The 27,599-nt window shown below is 45.5% G+C and overlaps 1 protein-coding gene and 1 non-coding gene across 2 annotated transcripts in view; both read left to right on the top strand.

The window, feature by feature from the left end:
- AP3S1 (adaptor related protein complex 3 subunit sigma 1) overlaps nt 1-27,599 on the top strand; it is a 1,319,573-nt gene that overhangs the window by 1,003,598 nt on the left and 288,376 nt on the right. The window lies entirely within an intron of this gene.
- Nucleotides 14,637-14,755, top strand: LOC122791855. Its single transcript, XR_006363211.1, has one exon. It is a non-coding gene; the product is annotated as a 5S ribosomal RNA (ribosomal RNA).

The following is a 27,599-nucleotide window of genomic DNA, read 5'->3' as shown; positions in this document are numbered from 1 at the left end:
AAAAGCCCTTAGTGATGAGGTGTGCCACATAGAAGGATTTCCTGACTGTTGTTGTGAAGTGGTTATCGAAGGTGAGACCACTGTCCACCTGTGTCCCTAAGTCTCTTATCACACTTTCAGTGTTTAGTGTGCTACCACCTATGTGGTAATTCACGGGTACATGTTTTTTCCCAAAGAGGGTAACTGTACATTTCTTGGCATTGAGCTTGAGCCCATGGCTCTGGCACCAAGCATCTGTTTCTATAAGGCCCTTTTGTAGAGGATCCACATCATTTGGGGATTCAATAATGGCTCCCAGGTTGCAGTCATCTGCAAACTTTGTTAGCCAGAGTCCCTTAATTTTGGCCTGTACTTCAGAGAAGTAGATGCCAAACAAGAGCGGTCCCAGGACTGAACCCTGAGGTACTCCACTTGTCACTTGTCTGGAACTGGATTTGGAGTCTGCTACTTTTACAGTGTGGGTTCTGTCAGTAAGGCAGTTGGCAGCCCATCGAGTAACGTAGGGATTAATGTCCAGCTTACTAAGTCTCTCTATGATTCCAGAGTGGGGGATGGTGTCAAAGGCCTTGTAGAGGTCCATCTAGGCTGTCTGGACCGCCTTACCCTCGTCCACAGCTCTGGAAACTGATTTGAAGAAGTCAGTCAGGTTCAGGGGACTAGATCGGCCCTTCACGAACCCAAACTGGGTGGGGTCCAGTGTTTGAAGGTTGCCAATGTCTTTGTTTATAAGTTCCATGATAATACGTTCCATGGCCTTGCAGATCAGACTCGTCAGACTGATGGGGCGGTAGTTCCCGGGATCCAAGGTGGATCCCCCCTTGTGGAGTAGGATAACTGTAGCTATGCACCACTCAGTGGGCACGAAGCCTGAGGTGAGGCTATGATTAAACATGACACTTAGGTGAGGTGCCAGTTCATTTTGTAGTTCATGTAATGCACAGCACGGGATGTCATCTGGTCCCATGAATGCTGTATTCTTAGCTTTGGAGAGTGCATTTTTTTTACCTATGTGGCCATTATTACTAGAATTTGACAATCTTTCAGTATTGAGATGGGCCGTTTAGGGGGTGAGAGGGTGGTGAAGTTGGCAGTGAATTGATCTGCCAGGATCCTGGCAATATCCTTTGGATCAGTATATTTAATGCCATTCTGTTGTAGCTCAGAGCAGATCTGAACATTGCCATTTAGATTCTTGACATAGTTATAGAATGCCTTCTGGTTGTCTTTGGAATCTTTGGCAATATTATTTTCATAACTAGATTTGGAGGATTTTATGAGGGATCTCAGCTTCTTACTGAGGCTGGTAAGGGAGTTTTTTGCATCCTGGGATTTTCCTCTTTTCTGCAACAGTTTCTTCCTTTTGTTGTAAAGTTTGTTTATGGCAGGGGACCACCAGATTGGCTTCCTTTGTTTGGAGGAGAGTATCTTGGTTCTGTTTGGGATGGCGCGATTCATGCATGAGTGGATGTGCTCGTACAGTGCCTTAGTGTAGGATTCAGCAGTCGAACTTTCAGTTCCTGTCTGCATGGGTGTCATGAAGTTTGTCACTTCTGACTTGAGTAGCATGAAGTTGGCTTTGGAGACGTTTTTTATGGGGGTTTCCTTACTGGTGGGTGGGGGTGGGATGTGGATGTTAAGGGTGATTAGCTTATGGTCAGACCTGATCAACGAGGGGGTGGCCATAGGTGTGGAGCATCAATTTTCCATGTTGGTAATTTCAGCAAGAAAAAAGTACAGACAGGATTAGCCCTCAAAGTTCTAGGATCTATGGCAGCGATAATAATACTACTTCCCCTGGCACGATTTCACATGCTAATATTGCAGTGGCTACTCTTCACTCATTACCCATGTCTCAAGAGATCCTCATAACACACTTCTACAAGAAGGACCTACTTTGGTGGGTTCAGTCCACTCAGGTAACAATGGACAGACCGTTTGTACTTCCCCAACCTGTCTCTACAGTAACCACGGACATGTCCCAGATAGGGTGGGGGGGATTATCTGGGACAGATGGTCCAAGGGGTTTGGAAAGATCACGAGTACCATTTGCACATCAGTGTCTTAGAGATGAGGGTGATGCTTCTGGCATTGCAAGCATTTCAGAACTCTCTTCCCACGGGGACTATTGCAGTTCAGACAAACAGTATGTCGGTGGTATGGTACATCAACAAACAGGGGGAACCAGATCCTACCCCCTATTTCGAGAGGCCCAGAGTGTTTGACAATGGGTGATATCTTCTCAACGCTTTCTGACAGCAGTGCATATCCCAGGGAAATCCAGCGTTATAGCAGACAGGCTAAGTAGAGCGATTTTCATGCCTCACGAGTGGTCCCTAAATCAGGAAGTTGCGAATTGAATTTTTCGCAAATGGGGCCAGCCTTGCTGCGACCTTTTTGCCACTCCCTTCAAAACCAAATGCAGCAACTACATTGCCCTAATCTCCCCTCAGGGAGAGTCACCGAGGGATGCAGTGGTTCACGATTGGCCCCTGGGACTTCTTTATGCCTTCCCCCCTTTCCCTTGAATGCAAAGATTATTCAGAAAGCAAAGTTGTTCCCCTTGAGTGCAAAGGTTATTCAGAAAGCAAAGTTGTTGAATCACAGGTTAACTCTCATTGCACTTTACTAGCCTCATCAGATTTGGTTCCCTTTTCTTTGGCCCCACCTTCAGGAGGACCCATGGATCCTGGACCCAGTGCCGGATCTTCTGACACATAAGTCAGGAATGCTCCACCCTGCTCTCCACACCCTCAAGCTGACAGCTTGGTTTCTCCACTTCTGACCTTAGCCAGGCTTCCGGAATTATCCCCTGCAAATGTTCTTCGTGTTTCACTGTTGCAGTCATTACATTTGGAGTAATCTACTGGCAGGTTGCCCTCAGTCGGCCTGAATAACAAAGTCTTGGGTCCTGCGTCGGTTGCTGTCTCCTCTTCCATGACGTCAGGTCATCAGGGGTATAAAACATGCAGCCGACACCATTTTAATCCGTCTTTCTTGCTGCGCGGTGCCCGAAGCAGAAGCAGTTCGCAAGTGCCAGTCGTCCGACTCCTGAAATTTTCGTTTTCGAGTTTCAGAACCGAAATCTTCAAACTAAAGCTATGTACCCCATTGGGGAAACTTTTTCTTGCTCCTTACCGATGTTAGTAAAAGTTAATAATTGCATTACTTGTGGGAAGCAAATACCTCATAAGGATTTTCATTTGTACTGTATTCCTTGCCTAGGCCCTGATCACAATGTCCCTTGCTGTCAGTTTTGTGCCAAATTTAACCAACGCGCTATTAAGTGTCGGAATATTTTTGCTTCTAAATATTTTGGCTTAAGATTTAACTACCCTGAAATGTCATCTATTAGCAATCTGACTACTAGAGTTCACAAAAAATGCAAGGAAAAAGAGACAGACCGTCGAGGTCCAAAACCGGTGACGAAGCTTCTCCTAAGCCAGTCGCCGGTTCTCAGTGAGGTGCTTTCACAGCCCCTGATACCCGCTACTTTTGAGTCGCAGGCCTCTACCGACACCCATTCGGAGTCCGGTATGCCGCGAGATTCTCAAAGTATTGAACCCGTGGATGTCTCTCCCTTGGATGGGTCCGGAGCCACTGAGCAGGCACCAGCTTGTGAGGGTGTTTTCAGGCCTCAACATTTTTATATTAAACTGACGCCATCGACCAAAACAAGGTCAAAAGCAACTTCTATGTCAAAAAATGACGCATGAGCCACGTGCTCAGGCCCCTATGCCTAAAAAAACAAATGATCAAAATGGCTGAGGATTTAATTACCTTGATCAGAGGTTCCCAACCCCTCCTGCTAAGAGGCCTAGGTAAGGCACTGATTATAAATCTTCAGATCAGGTTTCCATTTCTTCTGATTCCTCTTCTGATTAGGAATTTTCTGTTCCACCTTGTGAGGATTCTGATGCAGAGGAATCCATCCCATCTGCATCTTCTCCTGAGGATTACACTTTTGGAGAGACTTTGCATACTTTACGGGAACATTTTCACTGGGAGAGTCAGGACTTCTCTGAATCAAAAAAGAGGCTTAGGGATTTCCTTCTTCTTCCTCAGCATAGGCCTTTGGCAGTACCTCCTGTTTTAGACATTGTTGATGATGTGTTCTCGGAATCAAGCATGGCTCCTGATTCCCTGCCTCCGGCTCCTAGTAAGCCAGACAGATATTACAGGGTTCCTGACTCCCACAAATTTCTTTTCAAAAATCCTGCTGCTGATCCTGAGACTATTTCTCAGGGTATCAAGGGTTTAAAGGCTTCTACAGCCAAAAATCCTACCCCTTCTGATAGAGATTCCAGGGCACTGGATAGATGGGGTAAGAAGGTTTATACATCTGCAACCTTGGCAATCAAGGCTTTAAACTGCCAGTTTCATATGCTTAAATATCAACAGCATGTTACGGGCGTACTGAAACAGAAAATTATGTTGATTTCTGATTGTGTGGAAAATAAGGAGTTACAGGATTTATTCATTCAGCAGAGCAGGTTGGAAAGCATACTTTGCAATGTGGATGTTCTTCATTCCACATTGCTGCAGTCCTAACCATTGGGTAGTCCGCTGTCCCAGTCGGCCCGAATACCAAAGAGTATATATAGTGATAGGTCAAAAGTCAAGCAATCTGATCGCACTGGCCAGAACTAAGGTTCCACATGACCGACGCCATATCTTTTTGCCATGGTCGATGCATCTATGGGCTTTTAAAGTGTTGTGCAGGTTCTGCAGGCCACTTTGAAGTTTTCGGGAAGTCGGAGTTTCAGACCAAATCAAAGTTGCTGGCACTTCGCTTTTTTTTTTTTGTTTTTTTTTTTTTAGGCCTAGGAAGTGAAAAAAAAAATTTCTGTACTTCTGCTGATGTGGGAAACAGTACCCATACAAACATACTACTTACCTTTTAGTGTATACCTTGTTTAGGTGGATACGTACACGCCTTTGGGATGCGCCTTTGTGCTAGATTTAACAAGACTGGTTTTTAGAAAGTGGAGACTATGGTATCTGTTGCTTGGAGCTAAACGCCATGAAAAATGCCGCGGAATGTTGCCATCAAGCAAAGCAAAGAACCGAGAGTCAAAGCAGTCGGTGAAGAACCGAAGAGTCCCGGACGCCGGACGTTTAGAAGGCTCCAGTGGAGCCGGAGCCGTCCCAGGAGACAGGATTTTTTTCTGTCTCAGGTAGGCTAGGCTGTTACAGGGCTTGTCAGGTTTGGGGTAGCCAGGCTGAAGGGCTTTTGGTTGGTTCTTCCTCCTTCTCTCTTTAAGGTTTTTCTGAGCCTTGAGCCTGGGTTTCTTTCAGCAGGGTTTAAGGCTCCAGAGGCAGGCCTTCAGCCTCTTCAACATGGCCTTTTCAAAGTGCTCTTACTGGGATTAGAGGTTGATTACTATCTCTTAATGGCTTACCTCTGCCTTGCTGGAGTTTGAGGTTTTACTGCGCCCAGTCCTGCTTCTGAGTCTGAGTTTGAGAGATATATTGGTTCTGAGGTGGAAGGAGGAAGCTTTTGATCTCTTGGGGAAGCCAGTGTATGATTCTTGAAAAGGAGATGAGAGTTTGCATTTTATTTATGAGACTAAAAGATCAAAATGAACTCTTATGCTGATTCAGAAATATAGGATGCTTGCACAACTTCAAGACAAGGGTGCTCTCAGTTGCAAGTTTGGATGGAAGGTGGAACAGGTAAGGAGTTTATGTGTGCTAAAGTGTTTTGATGCTGTGTGGTAATCCTCTTTCGTAGCTGTAAGCATTCTGTTAATGGCCGCCTTGCCTGGTTGAGCATCAATTTGGGCAGCATGTTAAGGTTCCTCGTTTTAAGATGTCCTTTTGAGTGTGGCTCAGCTGAGGTGGATTTTGTACTGCAGTTGACGAACCTTTGATGATTCATTAGTTGGTTTTCTATGGAACGTAAGATTTTTTGGTGGGGGTCAGATTTAAAAGTTTAAGGAGCCTACTAAGATTTGGACATATCCAGCTTAGATTCTTAGTAGGTGAATTGGATAGTTGCCGGGAGCTCATAGGAGCTAAAGGGGGGAGTTCACCTGCTCGAGAAGGCGCTACAGGGGGAGGGCTGGGGGTTCTTTGGGGTCAAGAAAGGTAAAGTCACCCAAGAACAGGCCTTTTGAGGGCAGGGCAGGTGCTTTCTTAACAGACCTCGAGTAGAGTCAAGCTCAATTCCAAAGAAATTGGCCAACCTTTTTTTCACAGAAAGGCACTTCATATCATTTTTATTTGGGACACAGGTTTTTGGCATTTAACAAAGGGCCATTCACCTTACGCACTTTTTCTTCATACTTTCTGTCAAGAGCATTACAAACAACAATCCCCAACACTGCTCCAAAGGTATCTCCTCATTCAAGCAAGCAGGCCTCACCACTCCTATTCAGCCAGTTATTCTCGCCTGTTCTATTAGTCCCGCCACAAAATTTTGGGAACAATCACATGCTTATCTAGGATTTACATATCCTCAATTTCAATTCTTACGTTCCTTTCACTTTTACCTCTGCTGGGCAAGAATCACTGGATGGTAACTTTAGATCTCAGAGCTTATTTGGATGTGCCTATCGGGCCAGGATTGCAGGCTCACAAGAGTATCTTACTGCTGAGTGCCCATCATCAGTTCTCTGCATTGGTCTTTCTGCTTTGCATCCAGTATTCATTATCCTTGCTCTATCCTGCTCAAGGTTCTTGGTACTGCTTCAAATCTATCCAGGCTAAAAGGAATTCAAATCTATCCTCCACTGGCCAAAGGAAGACAAAACAGCATGAACTCCTGATAGCAGTGTAGAATGGCTGGGTATTTCTGAGCAGAAATAAGATCCAGCTCCATACCCTCTCCAAGACAAGAAAAGTAGGTGTGACTCTGGATCTACGCTCCTCAGATGGCCTGTGTCTCTTGGGTGTACAAACCTGGCTTTCAGAAACTTCAATCAACACAAAGGCCTTTTAACACTCATTTTAGAGACGATCCTTCTTTCTTGTACTTTCCATCAATCTTGTACTCAGTCCTTAGTCCATGCAAAGCTCCTGTTCTCTTGCCTTGGACCAACTAAATATCTTGACACAGCAATGCGCCAAGACACTGTAATGCGGTATCAAGTGCATCTGGAGTCTCTTTTGCATGGACAAACACATGCATTCCTAAACAAAGGACTCTCTCATTAAATTCTTGTTCCTCAGATTCTCCGGACATTTTGCTCAGGCTCAGGGCCTAAACAACACTTGCCTCGCAACAGGCTTAGATGATGACTTTTGACATATGTTGGCTACATATCAAGGAGAAGGAGATGTTAAGCAGTCAGTTACCAGAAATAGCAGCAGAGGACTACAAATCTCAGGCAGGTGTATGTCTAACGCTTAGGCAGTCCACTTTGTGGTGTATCAACTTACAGGAACACATTCTTACGTTAGGCACAGATTTGGGCAGTTGTCGTTTCTGCGTTTGGCAGAACTTACATGGGGCTACAAGGGTAGAGCACAGATTTCTTTTAGCAAGGTGTTAAGCAGATTGGAACTGCTTCCAAGATGTAGTTCAGGCAATATGTTCTTGGAAATTACAGACTTGTCATGCACAACTTACTGGCCAGATCTGTTAAGCAGTCAACTGTTTCTTTCATGATTGAAGTTTTTCGGGAAAAGAGGTTTTTGGGAAAATCATGGAAAGTGGATGCTCTTTCTTCAAATGAAGAAAAGGAAAAATTTAGACCTTAAAAGATCTCCACACTTCTCCCGGTCCACCTACTTTCAGGCAGAAAAGCTGCAAGTGATTGCTCTAGCACCAGGTGGACCGACTTCCCACCAGATCCTGGCTGCAGAGTCTGGTACATTTTTTCCAGATCCTTTACCTTCAGGCCAATTACTGTCTACTGATTCCAAATTGCTCTGGTACAACTGGTACTCAGGATCATTCAGCCTGGCCACCAATTCACAGCCATGCCTGGTACCTCTTCCTCTTCACAACAGCCGGATCAATGTTCTCACTGAACATCAGGTGGCCTTCCCTCTCTTGTTTTGAAATGAAGCTATAACATTTGTACTTTTTGATTCCTTGGAGGCCTCTTGTAGGGCCGCCATTACTGGAATTGTGATAAGAAGGCATGCCTGGCGAAAGGAGCAACATTTGCCTGATCATGTTAAAGCTAAATTGTTGGATGCCCCTTTGCAGCATGATACTCTGTTTGGTAATAAGACAGAAGAGGTTTTAAAGAAAATGAAAGACAAAGCTAAATCTATGCAAACTGTAAAAGATTTCTTGCAAGTGCAGCCACCCAGGTTCATTAGGCATTAGCCTACTAAAAATTGGTCATTTCCTGTGTCCAACAGAGCCACTCAGGGCAAACCCAGGTGCTAAAAAGGCTCCAGATATCAATCACAGGGATCTTACAGGTCAAAGCAATGGGGTGCCTCCACCTCCAAATCTGAAGGCAACAAAGCACAACCCTACAGTAAGCAGTCTCAATGACTTTTTTCTGCCATCTCCAAGCACTTATCTTTTGGCAGCCCCCTTGGGGGGGGAACTAGCACTTCATGCTCAAAATTGGCAGTTAATAACCCAGGACAAGTGGGCATTAAACATAGTATCCCAGGAGTACAGATTTCATTTCCATACTTTGCCAATTCCAAACGAATGGCCGGATCTGCCACAAAACCAGTGGGCAGAGGCCCAGAGACACGTCATGTCCCTCATGGATATGGGGGCTATTCAACCGGTACCAGAAAAGGAAAAAGGACAAGGATTTTATTCAAGACTGTTCATGGTACTCAGAAAAGACAATTCATGGCGTCCAATACTGGACTTATTGATTCTGAACAGGTTCTTGGACATTCCAAAATTCACAATGTTGACTTTACAACAGCTACTGCCTATGCTAGGCAAGAATGCTTGGTTAGTGACTCTAGACTTAAAAGAGGCATACCTGCATATCCCAATAAGGGAATCTTGCAGAATATACCACCGCTTCAAAGCAAGTTTTTTGCATTACCAATGGTCTGCATTGCCCTTTGGCTTATCTACTGTGCCCAGGGTCTTTACAAAGTGCCTGACACCAGTAATTGCATTCTGCAGACAAAGAAACATTCAAATGTATCCTTATCTGGATGATTGTCTCATTCAGGCAGAGGAAAGGACACTCTTCAACATCTGGCGTTTGTAAAAAGGCTTCTAGCATGCCTAGGGTTACACCATAAACGAAAATAAATCACAACTGGTACCCTCTCACTCCAGACAAACAAATACAATTGACAATGTACTTCAATCAAATGGCAACAAAAACCCAGTTATCTGCAAGACATATTCTGCATGCTTTGGGATTCATGGCATCCTGCATTCTACTAATTCCATATGCGAGACTGCATATGAGGAAACTTCAATGGTACCTAAAATGTTTATGGAGTCAACATGGTCTCAGCCTGGAAACAATGATTCCTTTCAGTCCCTGCCTACAACAGGAGTTTCTTTGGTGGGCAAAGATATGTCACCAAAACAAGGGACTGTCATTCACTCCCTGCCACCCAAACCCTAACTACAGACAAATCAGACTATGCTTGGGGGGCCCACCTGACAGGGAGATGCATTCAGGGCAAATGGAGCCCAAACCAAATGCATCTGCATATCAACCAGAAAGAAATGCTAGCTTTTCAGAATGCTCTTAACAGCCTTCAAGGACATACTTCATCCAGGACAACTACTGATAAAGACGGACAACACCACAGTTATGTGGTACATAAACAAGCAGGGGGGTACCCATTCCTACCCCCTTTGCAGACTAGCCATGGCCTTGTGGAACACAGCCTTGACTTGCCAAATACATCTTCAAGCTCAATTCCTGCCAGGAAAGCTAAATACTCTGGCAGACAACCTAAGCAGAAATCTTATGGACCCGCACGGATGGAAACTGGATCCATAAATCTTCAGCATGTTAACACAGAAATGGGGAAGCCCAGACATAGATCTATTTGCCTCTCCCCAAAACTATCAGTTGGACAAATTCTGCACAAGAACTCATCACAAAAAAGCATGGAAAGTGGATGCTCTATCCCTCAGTTGGTAAAATCTATCAGTCTATGCCTTTCCCCCTCTGCCTCTACTCTCCAAGGTCTTACTAAAAGTCAGACAGGAAAAAACAAAAATGATTCTAATTGCTCCGGACTGGCCTTGCCAACACTGGTACCCACTTCTAAGGAATATGTCACACCTTCCTCCGTGGTACTTGTCTCAAACACCTCATCTACTGTCTCAGCAAAACTATCAAATTCTGCACTCCAAACTCTGAATCTAGCAGCATGGCTAATCAACTAATTATTCAAACCACATATCTCAGTAAACCTGTGATGGATGTCATTTTGGAAGCCAGAAGGCTTAGTACTAGGAAATCTTATGCTGATAAATGGAAGAAATTCTGTGCTCGGAACCAAGCACAAGGAATAGACACAGCAAGATCCAATATTCCTCAGATATTACAATGCTTAACTGAGATGCTTGAGAAGGGCCTATTCTTTTCTTCAATAAAAATCCATGCCTCTGCCATCTTGGCTCATTACAACACAGAGCCTCCCCTCTTTTCTCATTCACTGCTAAAGCAGTATCTCAGAGGGGCCAAAATTTTAAGGCGTCCCAGGAGAGCACCAACTCCTGCATGGGACCTCAATTTTGTGCTGGAAAAACTCACCCTGCCTCCTTTTGAACAAGCAGCTACTGCGGATATAAAATTTCTGTCTTGGAAGACCGCTTTTCTTTTGGCAGTCACTTCAGCTAGAAGGGTTTTGGAACTACAGGGTCTCATGGCAGTGGAGCCTTTCAATATATTTTACCCAGACAGGGTAACCCTCAGGACCAACCCTTCCTTTATGCCTAAGGTGGTATCCAGTGTGGCTCTTAACCAGACCATTCACCTGCCAACTTTTTCCCCAAATCCGCAGAACAAAGAGGGGCGGATTCTGCATTCATTGGATGTGCACAGACAACTAAGATTCTACTTAAACAGGACAAATCTCTAAGAAAGTCTGAGCAACTACTGATAGCATTTGCTGCAGGATCAGAGGGGAAGGCTATATCAAAGCAAACTGTTTCTAAATGGATAAGCTACTGCATTCGTTTCTGCTATTTGAACTATGGTAAACCTGTGCCCTAGGGGATCAGATCCCATTCCACCAGGGCTGCCTCTACTTCAGTAGCTTTTCTCAGAGGGGTCCCAACCAAAGACATTTTAGAAGCTGCTACTTGGAGCTCTGTTCATACGTTCACAAAGCATTATCATTTACCTCTCTTCTCTAAATCTAGGGCAGGCTTTGCCACTGCAGTCCTGCAGGGCCTTATAGCTTCTCCTAATGCTGTTTAGTTCCATCCTCCCATCCATAGCTTTGGGATTCTACCCAAATGTAATGACTGCAACAGTGAAACACGAACATAGCGCAGTTGTGTACACTTACTATAAATGTAGATGTTTGAGTGTATTCACTGTTGCAGTCCGGGTTACCCACCTGCCATCCCCCATTCTATACCTTTTCTTTCCTTCACTATACTCAAACGCCTTTGTGGTGTATTTGCTTTTAGTTGAAGGTAAATTTTATGTTTCTAAGGTGCATTTATATATATTTACAGTTTATTTATATATTTTTGCTCCCCATTTGGGGGGCACCTGACATCTGGGGCAAGAAAAACTGATTAAAATGGTGTCGGCTGCATGTTTTATACCCCTGACAACCTGACGTCATGGAAGAGGAGACAGCAACTGATACAGGATGCAAGACTTTGTTATTCAGGCCGACTGAGGGCAACTTGCCAGCAGATTACCCCAAATGTAATGACTGCAACAGTGAATACACTCGAACATCTACATTTATGGTAAGTGTACACAACTGTACTTTCGTCACATTCTAGTCTCTTCGCACAAGCAGACGACTAGGAAACTTTATGCAAGCAAATGAAAGAGGTTCTCTTGTTGGGCTAACAAAAAACGTATAGATCCCTTTATAGCATCTATACCTGCAATTCTGGAATTTTTGACAGAAATCTTTAATCAAGGAGCAGCGGCAGCCACTATTCAAATTTGGTTAGCTGCTGTTTCTAATTATCATGTGGGAGAATCAGGATTTAGTCTAATGTCCCAAAGACTATGCAAAGTTTTCCTCAAGGGTACCTTTCTGTTAAAACCACCCTTCAGAGAACCTCCTCCTCCTCCTCCTTGGGACCTCAGTCTAATGTTATCATCCTTGATCCTGCCGCCTTTAGAGCCAGCATCATCTTGTTCATTTAAATTTTTATCTTTGACAGCAATTACTTCAGCCAGGAGAGTATCAGAGTTGCAAGCGTTCTGTATCCATCCACCTTATTTGATCTTCCACAAAGATAGGGTCTCCCTCAGAACAAATCCATCCTTCTTACCGAAAGTTTGTTCTCAAGCAAATTTAAAACAAAATATAGAATTACCAGTGTTTTTTCCTAACTATGGCAACAAGGCAGAGTATAAACTCCACCAACTGGATGTGCATAGACAATTGCATTTTTACTTGCATAGGACCAAAGAATTCAGAAAGTCAGACCAATTGTTTGTCTCCTATTCAGAAAATAAAAAAGGTTTGGCAATCTCAAAAGTTACCTTGTCCAAATGGCTTGAGACCATCACATATGTCTATGATTCCCACAATAAAGAACCAACAGGGAGAATCAAAGGGCATTCAGCTAGAGCGGTGTCTACCTCCATTGCCTTTCAGTCCAGACTTCCATTGGATTCAGTTTGTGCTGCCGCTACACGGGTTAACCCTCATACCTTTATTACTCTTTACAAAGTAGATGTGGCCTCCTGGAACAGGGCATCCTTTGGTTCCACTGTCTTGAAGAGTTTATTTCCTTGAGCCACCCAAGAAAAATGTGCTGGGGACTCTGTCCCAACCAGCAAGAATGAAGGTGAGATTGGACAACATAAAGAAGTTATGTAATCACCATAATGTTCCATGTTTGTTGTCCAATATCTTGCCTTCAGTCTTGCGTTGCTCCCAGCCATCCCCCTACTGGAGGATCAAGAGGAAATTTCTCCGAATTGGCAGATAAGGTCCGATCCCTTCTTGCCCTTTCTTGTTAATTTTATGATAGTATGTTATATATTTTATCTTTTTGGATATTGAATATATCATAGGAACCTTTCTTCCTCAAACGAGATCTGGGGAACACCTGCTAAGCACCATGGGATAGGACTCAGCCTCGAGCCAGAAGAAGCTCTCGAGCTTTAGTATATAGCCGAGTCGGAGCCAAGTTTCGGGTCCGAACCCAACCAGCAAGACTGAAGACGAGATGCTGGACAACAAACCTGGAACGTTATGGTGAGGATATAACTTCTTTTTTTTTTTTTATTTGGGATACTTGAGACAACTAAAAGAAGTATAAGAGGGGGATATTGGAAGAGTGCACTTGAAAGATGTGAATTAAAGTGGCAGCTTAGACTTAATGCCATGGTATCTCCCAGCATTAATGACTATATATCTATTACTCCTGTGTTAAAGATGAGGGTTCAGATTTTATAAGTTAGGTTGGAACACATGTAGCGTTGTATATATTTTTAAATTTAAATGTTAAGTGTTCAAGCATATGTATTTTCTTGTGCCTATATTGTTTTTAAATGTTCTGTTTAAGTCACATGATGATTTTGAAGATTATGCAAATTGATGAAATTGTTGTTTTAATGGTTCTGATGAAGTTCTGTTGGCTAGAGGACGAAAGCGCTTGACTGTTTGCTTATATGTATTAAAGTTACTTAATTTCGGATTACTTTTCCATGTATAGAGTTTGCCTGGGACTCTCTCTATGAGTGTGACATTTTTTGTTTGAATATCCAAGAAGCATTTTCTTCCTTTTTGTCAGTAGTGTCAGACTCTTCTCTCCGCTTATGCCTGCTTGCCATACTACTTAGGTGCAACATATTCTGGTCGCTCTGTCCTCTTAGTTTATTGGAGGATTCACGAGTCTTCGCTCACCAGTGTTGTTGGCTTCAAGAACCCACTGTTCATGTACTTTAAAACTGCATTGAACAGGGTGGATCCTGTCATTGTTCTCTACAAGTGATGTTCCTTAAGGGTAAAGTAATAATATCTTTTCTGATGTATAAATATTTTTAAAGTGTTGTTGTTAAAGCGTCCAATTTTAAGTTGCACCATGAGTTTACTTTAATGATAGAAAGGAAAATAAACCTTAATAATAATTTCCATTATTTTCTTTGTGCAGTATGCATATGTTTTCTTAACAATTTTCATTCACTCCAACGTTACATACTTTTCTCGATTCCTGCTTTCCCTTAAGCAGCACTCCTCCTCCTGAGCATTATTCTGCATGTATCCTTACAGACTGGTAAGGTAATAATACATGATCTGATGAAGTTCTCATTTGATATTCAACCTGAGGAACCCGGATCCGGCCATGGATCCGACTCGGCTGCATATGTCAGCTTTGGATCCAAGCCCCAAGCTCCTCATCTACCCCTAATGCCCCTATCTCCCTCCTCCCCCAGATCTCATTTGCCGCTCGTTAGAACAGCAGAGTGGCTCCTCAGTTCCAACCTCTGTTTAACAGTAAGCAGTTATTTTTTGGTCTTTTCCTCTCCTTTCTTCTTACTTGCGGGTACCTTGTTGTCTGATCTTTACTTTCCTCTACCCTAGTCTACAGTCATACCACCCTGAATGTGCCCAATCTCATCTGACCTTGGAAGCTAAGCAGGGTCAGGCCTGCTTAGTACTTGGATGGGAGACTGCCTGGGAATACCAGGTGCTGTAGACTAAGCACGGATCCCCTTATGGATCTAATTTCAACTAGGGCATGGAAGGAACCGGATACGGTTGAGCCTATCCCCAAGCACCTGGACAAAGTTCTCAGTGCTCCATCAGATAGGCAGCATTGGTCAAAGAGATCCCAGTCAACGGCATGATGGTTGCGGCAGCCCCCAAGAAAGAGCTCACTCAGGAGAGCTCTGTGGTCCATCCTCCAGACAGGGAGTCTCGGGCTATGGACCCTTTCGGGAAATGGGCTTAGGCTTCAGCAACATTTGCTTTCCGTGTGCTGAACTACGTGGCAAACGTTTTCAGACTGCATTGTGACCTGGTCACTGAGTCTTCCTCAGGGTCCATGTCGGTAGAGGAGAAAAAGGTGTTCTCCCGTATGGCCACTTTCACCTCGATATCGAATACTTCCATGAGGCTCCTGTCACACACTATGGAAGGTGCTTCTAGGGCTGCCGGGACAGGCATAGTTATCAGGCGTCATGCCTGGCACTGGCTTTGTGCTTTCTCAGAGCCCTTCAAGGTGTCGTTCATGAATGCTACCTATGATGGTTCTACCCTTTTCGGTAAGCCTGTTCATGACACCGTAGAGCGAGAAGGACGGGAAGACTTTGTCTGCCATCAGAATCTGCTTCTCCACTCCATAATGATCCTTCTCTGGGAATCAGCATGGGATGAAGAATATGTGGTTCCAGAAATCTCAAGGTTCTTCCTACGATGCTCAAGATTCACCTTCCCCCAGAGGCAGAGAGGGATATGACAGATGCTTCCCCCCGGGTCAGAGGGAGCCCGAGGAACCAGGGGTCCCAGGACCCATTCCCGGACAGACCCTTGCAGCAGCCCTGAAGGGTTGCCCAACTGCTAGTCTCTGGAGGCAGTCGGGGGAGGCCTTTCTCTGCACCCAACAGCCTGGGAGTCGATAACAAATGATCGTTGGGTTCTGCAGATAATATCCAGAGGATACTCTATCCCCTTTTTTCAGCCCCCAATCCCTCCCAAATACTCCCGGACATTCCACCTGCGCAATGGGAGCAGGCAGCCATAGAGGTTTCCAGGCTGCTCAAAAAATGAATCATCCAGCCTGTTACCCCAGACCAATCCAGATTAGGCATTTATTCCAGGTTCTTTTTAGTGCCAAAGAAAATGGGGGGGACTTGAGACCCATTCTGGATCTTGCAACCCAGAACCTGTCAGTTGCTAATACGAAATTTCGGATCATCATCTTTCAATCTGTTCTGCCCTTCTTGTGGATAAATGACTGGATGTGCTTGGTGGACCTCCAAGATACGTACTGTCATATCAAGATGAACAGGCGATCTCTGAGGTTCCTCCACTTCTGGCTGGGACACAGTAGTTTTCAGTTCAGAGTGCTCCTCTTTGGGCTCACCACTGCCCCCCGGGTGTTCACTAAAGTAATGGCGGTAGTGGTGGCTCACCTGCAGCTGCAGGGGTTTCAGATCTTCCCCTACCTGGACGATTGGCTCTTTTCTGCTCCCTCCAGGCATCGACTAATTCAAGCCAGGGATTTTCTTGTCCAGACCACCCAATACCTGGGCATAACCATAAACCTCAACAAATCTCAGTTGGCTCCAATGCAAGTTCTTGACTTCATAGGATCCCGAATAGGCACTACTCAGGGCAAGGTATTTCTGTCTCCGGACAGACTACTATCACTCCGACATCATGTGAGTTACATCTTTCAAGTAAAACTTCCCCCAGCAGATTCAGTTGTGTGTGCATTGGGGTCCATGGCGGCCATGATCACTCTCATTCCAACAGCAGGCCTTCATGTGAGGGTTCTTCAATGAACTTTAGCAGTTCAGTGGTCCTTGCTAGACCTTGCCTTGCCTCATCTGTCACATGCTTGCAAGGACTCCCTTCTTTGGCTTCAACCCCCGGACCTCCTTCATGGTCATCAATTTGTTCTTCCCACCCCCACGACCACTGTGGCTATGGATGCCTCTCTGCTGGGGGGGTTGGGGGCATTGCATGAGAAGGACTGTCCAAGGCATGTGGTCTTCCCTGGTGACCAATCTGCATATCAGTGTCCTGGAGATGAGGCCGGTCCTTCTGGCGTTGCAAGCACTACATGATTATTTTCCTTGGGGACTGTTGTCATACAGATGGACAATATGTCAGTAGTCTGGTACATCAGCAAATGGGAGGGACCAGATCTTATCCCCTTTGTCGTGAAGCCATGAGGTTGTGGGAGAGGATAATCTCCACTGGCCGTTTTCTGGTGGCAACGCACATTCCAGGGAGGTCCAACATTCTAGCGGACAGGCTCAGCAGGTCTATTCTGATGCCTTATGGGTGGTCTCTGAATCCTTCAGTAGAGGAACAAATCTTTCTAAAGTGTGGTCAGCCTTATTGCGATCTCTTTGCCTCTCCTTTCAATGTGAAGTGCAGAGTATTTTGCTCTGAACCCCCCTCCAGGGGAGTCCCCCAGAGATGCTGTAGTTCATGCTTGGCCCTTTGGTCTACTGTATGTTTACCCCCCCCCCCCGCTTCCTCTAATATCCAAATTCATTCAGAAAGTTCGACAGCTGGGGAGCTCAGTGATCCTCATTGCCCCCCTCTGGCCTTGGCAAGTTTGGTTCCCCTCTCTGTGGTCTCATGCAGTGTGTCCACCTTGGGCACTAGATCCAGTTCTGGATCTGATCACACATCCCTCCAGGATCTCTTTCCCAGACTTAGCCTGAAGCTCACAGCTTGGCTGCTCAGGTTCCCATGATATTGAGGACTCCCGGGCTGTATACTCTTGTCAAAAAGATCTTGGTAGCGTCTCACAAGTCTTCTACAAGGAAGGTTTATTCGAGTAAATGGAAGCATTTCTCGATCTGGGCCTTTCAGCATGACCTGGATCCTTTCACTGTGCCTGCTGCAGCCATTTTGGAGTTTTTGGCGGATATTTTTAATCATGGTGCTAGCCTCTTTACAGTTAAGATACAGTTGGCAACAATTTCTGGCTTTCACATAGGCAAAAATTCGGCTTCCTTGGCTTCTTCCAAGCTTTGTAAGGCCTTTTTGAAAGGTACCTTACTCCTCAGACCTTGATGTTGCAGGCCCTGGCTTCTCTTCCTTTTGAACCAGCGGCCACAGTTGACTTGCAGTTTCTGTCATGGAAGACTGCTTTTTTAGTTGCATTTACCTTAGCCAAGAGGGTTTCTGAGATCCAAGTCTTGTCTATCAAGCCCCCTGTATGTTATTCCATGTAGAAAGGGTGTCACTGTGGACTAATCCAGCTTTTCTACCGAAGGTGGCATCAGAGTCTAATATTAACCAGGTCATCAGTTTGCCAGTTTTCTTTCCAAATTTCCAGAATAAGGGAGAGTACAAGTTGCACTTGCTTAATGTTCACAAGCAACTGTGTTTTTATTTACATAGAACAAAATATATCCGTAATTCTGATCAACTCTTTATATCCTTTTCTAAACCTTTCCTTGGTAAGCCAGTTTCTAAAGTTGCTATTGCTCAATGGATTTCTGCATGCATTTCCTTGGCCTATTGAGTCAAAGGATTATTTCCCCCAGAGCATGTCCAGGGGCACCCCACTAGGTCTCTTTTGACTTCTGCCACCTATTGGTCCATGGTCTCCTTAGATGATATTTGCTCTGCAACTACCTGGGCATCTCCGCAGACATTTATCTCCCATTATAAATTGGATGATCTTTCCAGGGGCAGGGCATCCTTTGCCTTAGCTGTGCTCCAGAACATCCTTCCATGAGGACCTCCCAGGGTTTATTGGTAGCTAGGGACTCTGTCCCTCAGGTTGAAGATCAAATGATAGCATCATCATCAGATAAAGAAGTTATGTACTCACCATAACATTCCATCTGAGTTGTTGATTCGCATTTGTCTTCAACCGTCCCTCTTTCCCCCTGCCTTGTGTGGGCTGCATTATGGACTGGATGGAAAAGTCTTAGCTCCACCTCCTTTGGTTTGTTTTTCCCCGGTTAGACCCTTTGTGGTTATGCCAGTTTGTTTTGGGCATATTCTTTTTATTGGGATGCTGCTGTTTTCTGCAACAAACTTGATCTGAGGGGAGGAGGGAGACACGGGCATTATGGGTAGGGGAGGAGCTTGCAGCTTGGATCTGAAGCTGAAGTATTCAACCGAGCCGTGTCTGTGGTTGGATCCAGGTCCCTCAGGTTGAAGACAAATGAGAATCAACAACTCAGAACGTTATGTTTTTTATTAGAAGATACCTAAAGGACATTTCCAAATGTTTCATGTCAGTCTGCCTATTTTGTTATGGTGCAGATTTCTGTCATTTCTGAGCCATTGAAGAGTGTTGCAGTTAGTACTTTCACTGCAACTAACTCAGTGGCATGAGTGTATAAGCATTCATTCCTGCATAATCAGGGTTTACTAAATAGTCATCTACCACCTTTCTGTAGATACTGCAGGTTTTCTACCTAATTTATTGCTACTGCTTCCTCTGCCTGCCTAACATTTGGTATTGAAATTACGAAGCTGCTGTCCGTAGTCCACTAACCGCACTGGCAGACTTCCAGAGCTATTTCCTTTGGTGTGCTCTGATAAGCACCTCTGTGGACTTTCAGAAGACAATGGAAGTTGCTGTGCTACTTTGCCAGATGACTCCAACCTTTATTTTTCCTTCCTCCTAAAAGGGTACAGTAAGTACTAACTGAATGGTTGTACATACTCCAACAGAAATAAAAGCTGAAAAAACAGAACACAGGATTTGTTAGTGAAACAGTAACAGCTGCCATTTTTAGATGGATTTTTTTTTCATACTAAAGTTGCTTTTGATTGCTGGTGTCTTTGAATTGTATTTTAAATTAACATTTCACACCTTCAGCTGTCTGTTGCGTACTAAGTATCCTACTGATTGCATCTGCTTTATTAAAATTCACAAACTGTTTTCTTTACGAAGTAATCAGCATCACTGAGTATAGTGCAAAACATTTTTTTCTAATGTTAGTGTTAGCATATGAATAAAAATATTTCCAAGGTGAATTCTGCTTTATCAAACTTGCTACTTAATATTTCATTGTAATGTTCTTTTTGCTTTCATAGCTAAATTGCTGGTTATATTAATCAGATGTTGTCTGCGTGTAACTGATGGACTGTGGTGTCAGTTACACATTGTACAACAAAAACATGACTGTCATGATTATACTTTTAACCATATTGGGTTCTTAAGTCATACTGGTTGACACTGTATATTTTAATGGCTTTTGTTAAGTTGTCAGTCTCGCCTTCATTCTTGCTGGATGGGTTCGGAGCCGACCCTCGGCTCCGACTCGGCCTATACTAAAGCTCAAGAGCTATTTATACCGGCTCAAGGCTACCCTATGTCCCACAATGCTAGGCGCTAACTACCCAGATCTCGTTTGCCGCTTACAGCTGCGAGGTGCATTTATTACTGGCTCTACAGGTTAGATATTATAATTCTTAAATTTCTACCTTTTAGTCAATTTTTCAGTTAGTTTTTAGTTAGCGACCATCCCATTAGCTTCCCTTCATAGCTAATCTCCCTTCCGGTCCCTTTTAATCCTTATCCTAACCCCCTTTCTGGTTATAAGGTTAGGCCTTTTGGCCTATTCTGCTTTCTTTAACTTGTCAGTTTAATTTTTGTGTGACTGACTTAGCTTGTTAAAGGGTGTCTGTGTATATTTTTTGTACTTTTTAGGATGTCTAAAGACACCAGGTTCTCAGGCTTCAAGAAGTGTGACTCGTGCTGTCAGAAAATGTCGCTGACAGACAGTCACACTTCTTGTGTTTATTGCCTGGGCCCTCTGCACTTGCAGGACTCTTGTTCGGTCTGTCATGCGTTCAGTCCAAGAGTCCTGCAGGAACGCAGAAATAAGTTAATTTTGAGGGTCTTATTAAAGCCTGAAGATTCCCCGACCAAGTCATCGTTGGGGAAGCCTTCTGAGCCTTCGACTGGTGGTGCTCTGACTGCTGTTACATCGGCTCCGGCTGGAGCCGATGTTTCCAAGACACAGTCTTCCTCATTGGCTCTGGCTGGAGTCGACGTTCCTCAAATTCAGGCTTCTACATCGGCTCGATCCGGAGCTGATGATTCTAGGACTCAGTCGGCACCGATAGTGGTGTTGGTGCCATCTGCTAGCCGTAAACGGTCCAGGTCTCCGTCCTTGGAATCTGTTCACTCGGCTCCAAGGTCTCCCTTACTCTCGGAGCGGAGCCATCGAACCCATTCCTCCAGGTCTTCCAGGCTCTCGGACTATGACCTCGAGAGGCTGGTTAGTAGACGACTTAAGTCTCAGGCACTAGCCCAAATGCTCCATAGCCCTTCTCAACAGACAGTGGCTATTCCCACCCCATCTTCGATTCCTCCTCCGACTCTTCCTCTGAGTTCGGAGCCGGAGCTTGTGGGAGCCGTGGCCGTCGACACGTCAGAGCCGATACCTCACCTTTCGGGTCCGTCGCCGGCTCCGGTCTCTTCCATGGTCCCATCCTTGGAGGGATCCGGGTGCATGGACTTCCTCGTCTGCTCCGAGGGGGCGAGTGGCATCGGACCCTTGTCCGACCCCGTTCTCCCTCTCGGAGTTTCGGCGCTGGTAAGTTTGGCCCCGACATCGGCTTCGGAGCCGTCCCTCTCGGTGCCGGGAGGGGTCCATATCTCTTCGGAGCGGGGACCTTCTACCCTGCCTGATAGGGGCACCTTCAAAGTCATGAGGAGCATACTGGCCCCTGTGCCTGCTCCACGGTCGGCTCCCTCAGCTCCTCCCTCTGTAGTGCCTGCTGCGGTCTCTACCCACCCTCTCATTCCTGACCGTAGAGATCCAACGCCTCAGGTTTCCCCATTGGGAATATCCTCCTCTTCCGAGGTTTTCCCTGATCCATCAGGGGAACCCTCTCGGAAGAGGAAATGTAAGAGGAAGCATGTGGACTCCCCTGAGTCCATTACATCGGATACCGACTTGGATGAGTCGGAAGGGTCCCCACGGTTCCCCTCTGAGGATGTCTCCTTTTCAGACATCCTTGAGATCCTGAAGCAGAGGGGGAACTGGTCTACCCTTAATCCTTCCGAGGACAAGTCGGTTTACCTAGAGGCATTTGGCTCTCGCCCTTCCACCTCCTGGGTGTCTCCGCCCTTTGACCCCCTCATGGAAGTGGTGGCGCGGAAGGTGTGGACGGCCCCTGAGACGATAGAACCTATCCCACAGAGGCCTTCCAAATTTATAACAGCCCCTTCGGACAAACGTTTTTTAGCCAAGGGTGTCCCGGTTGACGCCATGGTGATGGCTGCAGCCACTAAGAAGGAACTGGCTGATCCTTCAGTAACTGTCCATCCTCCTAACAAAGAGTCTAGGACTATGGATAGGTACGGCAAGCAGATGTTTTCTTCAGCGACTTTTGTCATGTGGTCGCTGAATTATCTGTGCCACTTCACCCACCCTCAAAGAGACATGCTCAAAGAAGTAGGTGAGGTCTTACAGGATCCAACAGCTGCGGGGTCTCAGGACAAAACAGCTGGCAACCCTGAATTCCATTGTCAACTCCTCCATGCGGCTTATTTCCTATGCGGCCGATGGGGCGAGTAGGGCTGCAGGCACAGGCATGGCCTTACGGCGTCACGCCTGGATGCGGCTTTGTAACTTTGCAGACCCCGTCTAGACCATACCCTAAGGGTCAGAAGGGTGGGAAGATGTGGTTCCGTAAACCACAAGAGGTTGCACCTGACGCAAGAGGTCAGTTCCCCTCTAGAGGCAGGGGGGGGGACAATAACAGACGCTGCCCTAGGGGCAGAGGAGGTCCACAAAATCAGGGTAGCAGAGAGTCTCTTTCTGACAAACCCTTCCAGCATTCCTGAGAAGCTGCCCGACTGTCCGCCTTTGGAGGCAGTCGGGGGAAAGTTATCACTGTACCCAGAAGCCTGGCTTTCACTCACCCAAGACAAATGGGTACAGTTGATCATATCCGAGGGTTACAAAATTCCTTTTATCCACACCCCAACTCAGCCAAGAGGATCCCTCCCAGATGTTCCACCCAGTCTAAGGGAACAAGCAGTACTAGAGATATCAAAACTGCTAACAAAAAGAGCCATCCAGCCAGTCCCAGCAGACCAACAAGGATCCGGAATCTACTCTAAGTTCTTTTTGGTACCAAAAAAGACAGGGGACTGGAGACCAATATTGGATCTCAGCAGACTAAACAAGTCTGTAAGAACAATGAAGTTCCGGATGGTCACGCTACAGTCCATTCTACCCTTTCCAGGGTCAGGACAATTGGATGTGCTCAGTAGACCTTCAGGATGCGTACTACCACATCAAGATGCACAGGCACTCCAGGAGTTTTCTCCGCTTCCGGCTGGGAGCCAGTCACTATCAGTTCAGAGCCCTGCCCTTTGGTCTCAGTACAGCCCCCCCGAGTGTTCACCAAATGCATGGCAGCGGTTACGGCTCATCTGAGGTGTCAAGAATTCCAGGTGTTTCCATACCTAGTCGACTGGCTCCTCACTGCCACCACCAGGCGTCAACTTCTCCTCTCCAGAGATTACACCATTCAAACTTGCAAAGGGCTAGGTATCTCCATAAATTTCGAAAAGTCTGCCTTGTCAGTCTATTACCTTCATAGGCACCACCTTGGACGCAGTCCGGTTTTCCACAAAACTAACCGAGCAAAGAGTTCTAGATATTCGCAGGCATGTTCACATCCCTCTTCAGAACAACAAAATCCAAGCCAGTTTTGTCCTGAAGGTATTAGGTCTCATGGCGGCAGCCATTACTCTACTTCCCCTAGCTCACTTTCATATGCGGATCCTTCAATGGATGCTTTTTTCCCAGTGGTCCTTTCAACAACTTCCAATGTCACACAACATTTTAATAACCCTGTCTTGCAAGAAACACCTCTCTTGGTGGATGGTCTCCCCTCAAGTCCTTCAGGGCAGACCATTTGTTCCTTCTCCCCCGGTCGCCACAGTGACAACGGATGCCTCCCTGATCAGGTGGGGGGGCATTTTCAGGGCAGGACGGTCCAGGGCACATGGCAACCTTTCGAGTGCCACCTGCACATAAATGTCTTGGAGATGAGAGCAGTACTTTTAGCATTGCAAGCCCTTCAGGACTCCCTTCCTATCGGGACTATTGCAGTTCAGATGGACAATATGTCCGTAGTGTGGTACATCAACAAGCAGGGCGGTACCAAGTCCTATCCCTTATGTCGAGAGGCTCTCAGACTTTGGCAGTGGGTGATCTCCTCTCAGCGGTTTCTGATAGCAATGGACATCCCCGGGAAGTCCAACATCATAGCAGACAGGTTGAGCAGAGCCATTCTCATGCCACACGAGTGGTCTCTCAAACAAGCAGTAGTGGAAAAAATTTTTCAGAGATGGGGTCGACCTTGCTGCAACCTTTTTGCAACACCTCAAAACAGCAAGTGCCACGACTTCTTCACTCTCTTTCCAGCCACCCCCCCAGAGACTCTCTAGTCCACGATTGGCCCCGGGGACTTCTGTATGCCTTTCCCCCCTTCCCATTAATCACTCAATTGATTCAGAAAGCTACCACCATGAGATCCACCATGATCCTCATTGCTCCTTACTGGCCTTGTCAGATATGGTTTCTGTTCCTGCATCGATACCTCTTGGGGCAGCCCTGGCATCTGGACCCAGTGCCAGATCTCTTGACACATCAGTCGGGACAGCTGCACCACTCCCTCCAATCTCTCAACCTCACAGCTTGGTTGCTCCAATTCCAACCGTAGCCAGGCTTCCCCTTATTTCCCATTCTGTGCGTGACATATGTATAGCTTCCCTAAAGTCATCCACCATAGGTTCATAGGTTCATACTAGGCTATCTGCCCTAGGGCATTTATAAGCCTAGCCAGAATGTCTTTGGCTTTCGCCACCCATTTTTTTTTAAATTTATTTTGCTTTTCTTTTTTTCGTATACTGTGCCTCTGTGCTCTATCTAACAGTGTGACAAGTGTGACATAAAACCAACCTACAATCTCCCCATCCACAGATTCCTCTTGAAGAGGAGAGAGAGTCAATGACTCTGCCTGCCTGGGATTTTGTTTTCCAGTGAGAGAGACTGGGATCTGGGTTATGAATCCCCCTGAAGCATGTCCTATTTATTTCAGGGTTCAGAATCTCGGTCTCTCGAGCTCGATCTTTCGTGACTTTTTTCTGAGTGCAACATGTCCATTAACTCCGGGTGTTGGATGGTTGGACATGGCTTTTTCATCGCCTCCAGCTCCTCTCAGGCGTTGATGCAGGCAGCTGAGTTTCTTTAGTTTTCTTCTTGGGCAGCATATGGCATCTTTCTTTGATCCTCTCCCCACTTGGAGGTACTTGGTTCCTCTTGTTTCAGTACTTTGTCTGGGCCTTTCCAAAGGGATGAGTAGGTGTCTGGTGTGGTATGATGATGAAGAGATGGGAGACCTCCTGAGATCCCTGTGTGAATCCTAGATGATTAGGTTGATTAGGTGGGCTTATTAATAAACTTCCCTTTTCTTACGTTTGGGTGATTAGGTGTGCTTTGTGTCTTGGGTCCCCAGGTCTTTAGTGCCTTGGTCTGTTCTTAATTTATTACCCAATATGTGGTAACTTTTGGGCACTTGTTGTTTTTGCCAAAGGGCAATGGATTTTCTTTTTGGGCTTTGCCATGGCACTTGCACCATTTGTCAGTTGTCTGTTTCTATGAGGGCCCTTTGTTTAGGCTGAGGCCTCGGGACTGGCACCGAGTGTCGACCGCAGTTTGCAGTTGGCAGTCAGACGGCAACCTAGGCTTCTCCTTCACCCCTGGCAGCCCTTCTATGTATAATATACCCGAAGTCGAACAGGAGGGGTCGTGTTGGCTTGTCTTGTAGGAGGGGACACTGTCTTACATGGAATTCAGGACCTCAGCTTGAGCCAGCTGTGCTTTCCATGTGGGAGCTGTCCTTGAGCCAGTTTACGCAATCCATCTAGTGACATAAGGGTTTATAATATATCTATGATGGCTTATGGTGCGGGGTAGGGTAATATTTTGTCACTACAGGTAGGCTTTTGGTACATGGTTCCTGTGTCAATGGTCCTTCTTAAATCAATGGTCTGGATCAGGTTTTGAAATAAATCAATGAGGTTTAAGGCCGAACTGGGTATAACAAACAAATTACACAAGGGTAGATCTTTTATCTTTCCTGTTATGATTTATTTATTCCAGGATCCGGTGTTTCCATAGCCCAAATTCTTCAAAGCTAGTCAGCGCCACTGTTAGGGAGTTTCATTGATCCGGGACAGCACTGTTGCTGCACAGAGGGACCACTGACTCTTTCTGTACAGTTTGGTTGTGGGACTGAGCAGTTCTTTAGGGTGTTGCTGTTTGATGCTTTTTGGTCTTTGAGGGGATTGACCCTGTGTAGGGTTTTCATTGGTTTCTATGTGGTTTGCCTGATGCTGTTTGCCTTGGCAGGGGAGGGTGGCATTGATATTCACCTGCTGAGCAGGGGAGATGTTCTGCTGTTTGGTGAGCTGTGATATTTTGAGCAGGGAGGGTGTTGCAGTTTAGGATGTATTTGGGCTGTTGTTTTGTTGGTGTCTTTGGAATAATCATTGTATTTTTGTCATTTTGGACCTAATTCTTTCTCACCTGTTGGGAATTGTTTTTTAAGTTCCTGTGATAACTAAAAAGCCTTATGATTACCTTTAGTGGGTACTGTCCTGTGCCCGTGATTTTTGCTTGAACAATTTAGTGTCCTGTTTTCTTTTGATCTCTTTTTTTTTTGTAGTCCCTTTTTATATTTTATAGTTTGTTTTTAAGCTGGGCTCCCACTGGATTATTTCCCTTTTTTGGGGATTTTCTTTGTTTTGTTGGGGAAGCATGATGGATGCATGTTCTATTTGTTTCTTCATGATGTCACACCATTCCCGGGCTGGTGTTCACTTAGAGATTCCTCTTGGGTTTTATTGCCGATGCATGATTTTTTGGAGAGTACCCGGGTTTTCTAGAGGTTTTTTTTGTTTGAGGGTAGTTTTTCAGCTTTATTTTCCACAGTGCTGATGTTTTTGAGGATATCCATGGGGATTTTCTTAGAGTATCCATGTCTGTCTGGGTGATGGTCCTGATCTGGTCAGTAGGGTATAGATTGGTGGATGGGTCTGATCCCTGAAGTGAGAGTGTGGTTTATGGTCCAGTAGCATTTGAGCTTATTGGGTTGAGCAGCTCAGGGCCATGTTGTTTCATTGTGGTTAGTAGTAGTGTTTGTGTTGGGGAGGGAGTGAGCTTATTAAATCCCATGTTCCTTGGCTCTATGTGTTCTTCCTGGGTTTGAAGATAGGTTGTGATTTAGCAGTGATTTGGGTATTTTCAGTATTTGGGTGTGTGAGAAGATAGTCACTGTTTGGAACCAGGAGGATTTATGCCAGCAAGTGGAAGCGTTTTTCCTTCTGGGCAAGAGCTAGAAATATAGATCCTTTTACTGCCCCTATCCAATCAGTCCTAGACTTCCTAGCCGAATTGTTTCACTCAGGGTCTTCTTCCTCCACCATCAGAGTACAGTTAGCGGCTATTTCGAACTTTCATGCAGACTTTTCGGACTCCAGTGTCATGTCCCATAAGCTTTGTAAAACCTTTCTTAAAGGTATCAGAGACCCCCCACCGCAGTGGGACTTAAATTTGGTTCTAACTTTCTTGATTCTTCCCCCCTTTGAACCTGCGGCTTCCTGCTCCTTGAAATTGCTATCTTGGAAAACTCTTTTTCTAGTTGCCATAACATCTGCGAGAAGAGTATCAGTACTTCAGGCCCTTTGCATTCATCCACCTTATCTAGTTTTCCATAAAGACAGAGTGTCCCTCAGGACTAATCCATCCTTTTTACCCAAGGTTTCTTCTGAGGCGAATCTAAACCAGACTATCGATCTTCCAGTT

The sequence above is a fragment of the Protopterus annectens genome, chromosome 17.part0 (assembly GCF_019279795.1).
Source record: "Protopterus annectens isolate FY-2018-M chromosome 17.part0, PAN1.0, whole genome shotgun sequence".
Classification (NCBI taxonomy): domain Eukaryota; kingdom Metazoa; phylum Chordata; order Ceratodontiformes; family Protopteridae; genus Protopterus; species Protopterus annectens.
The sequence above is the reverse complement of the archived record's forward strand: the minus strand, read 5'-3'. Positions and strand labels throughout refer to the sequence as shown.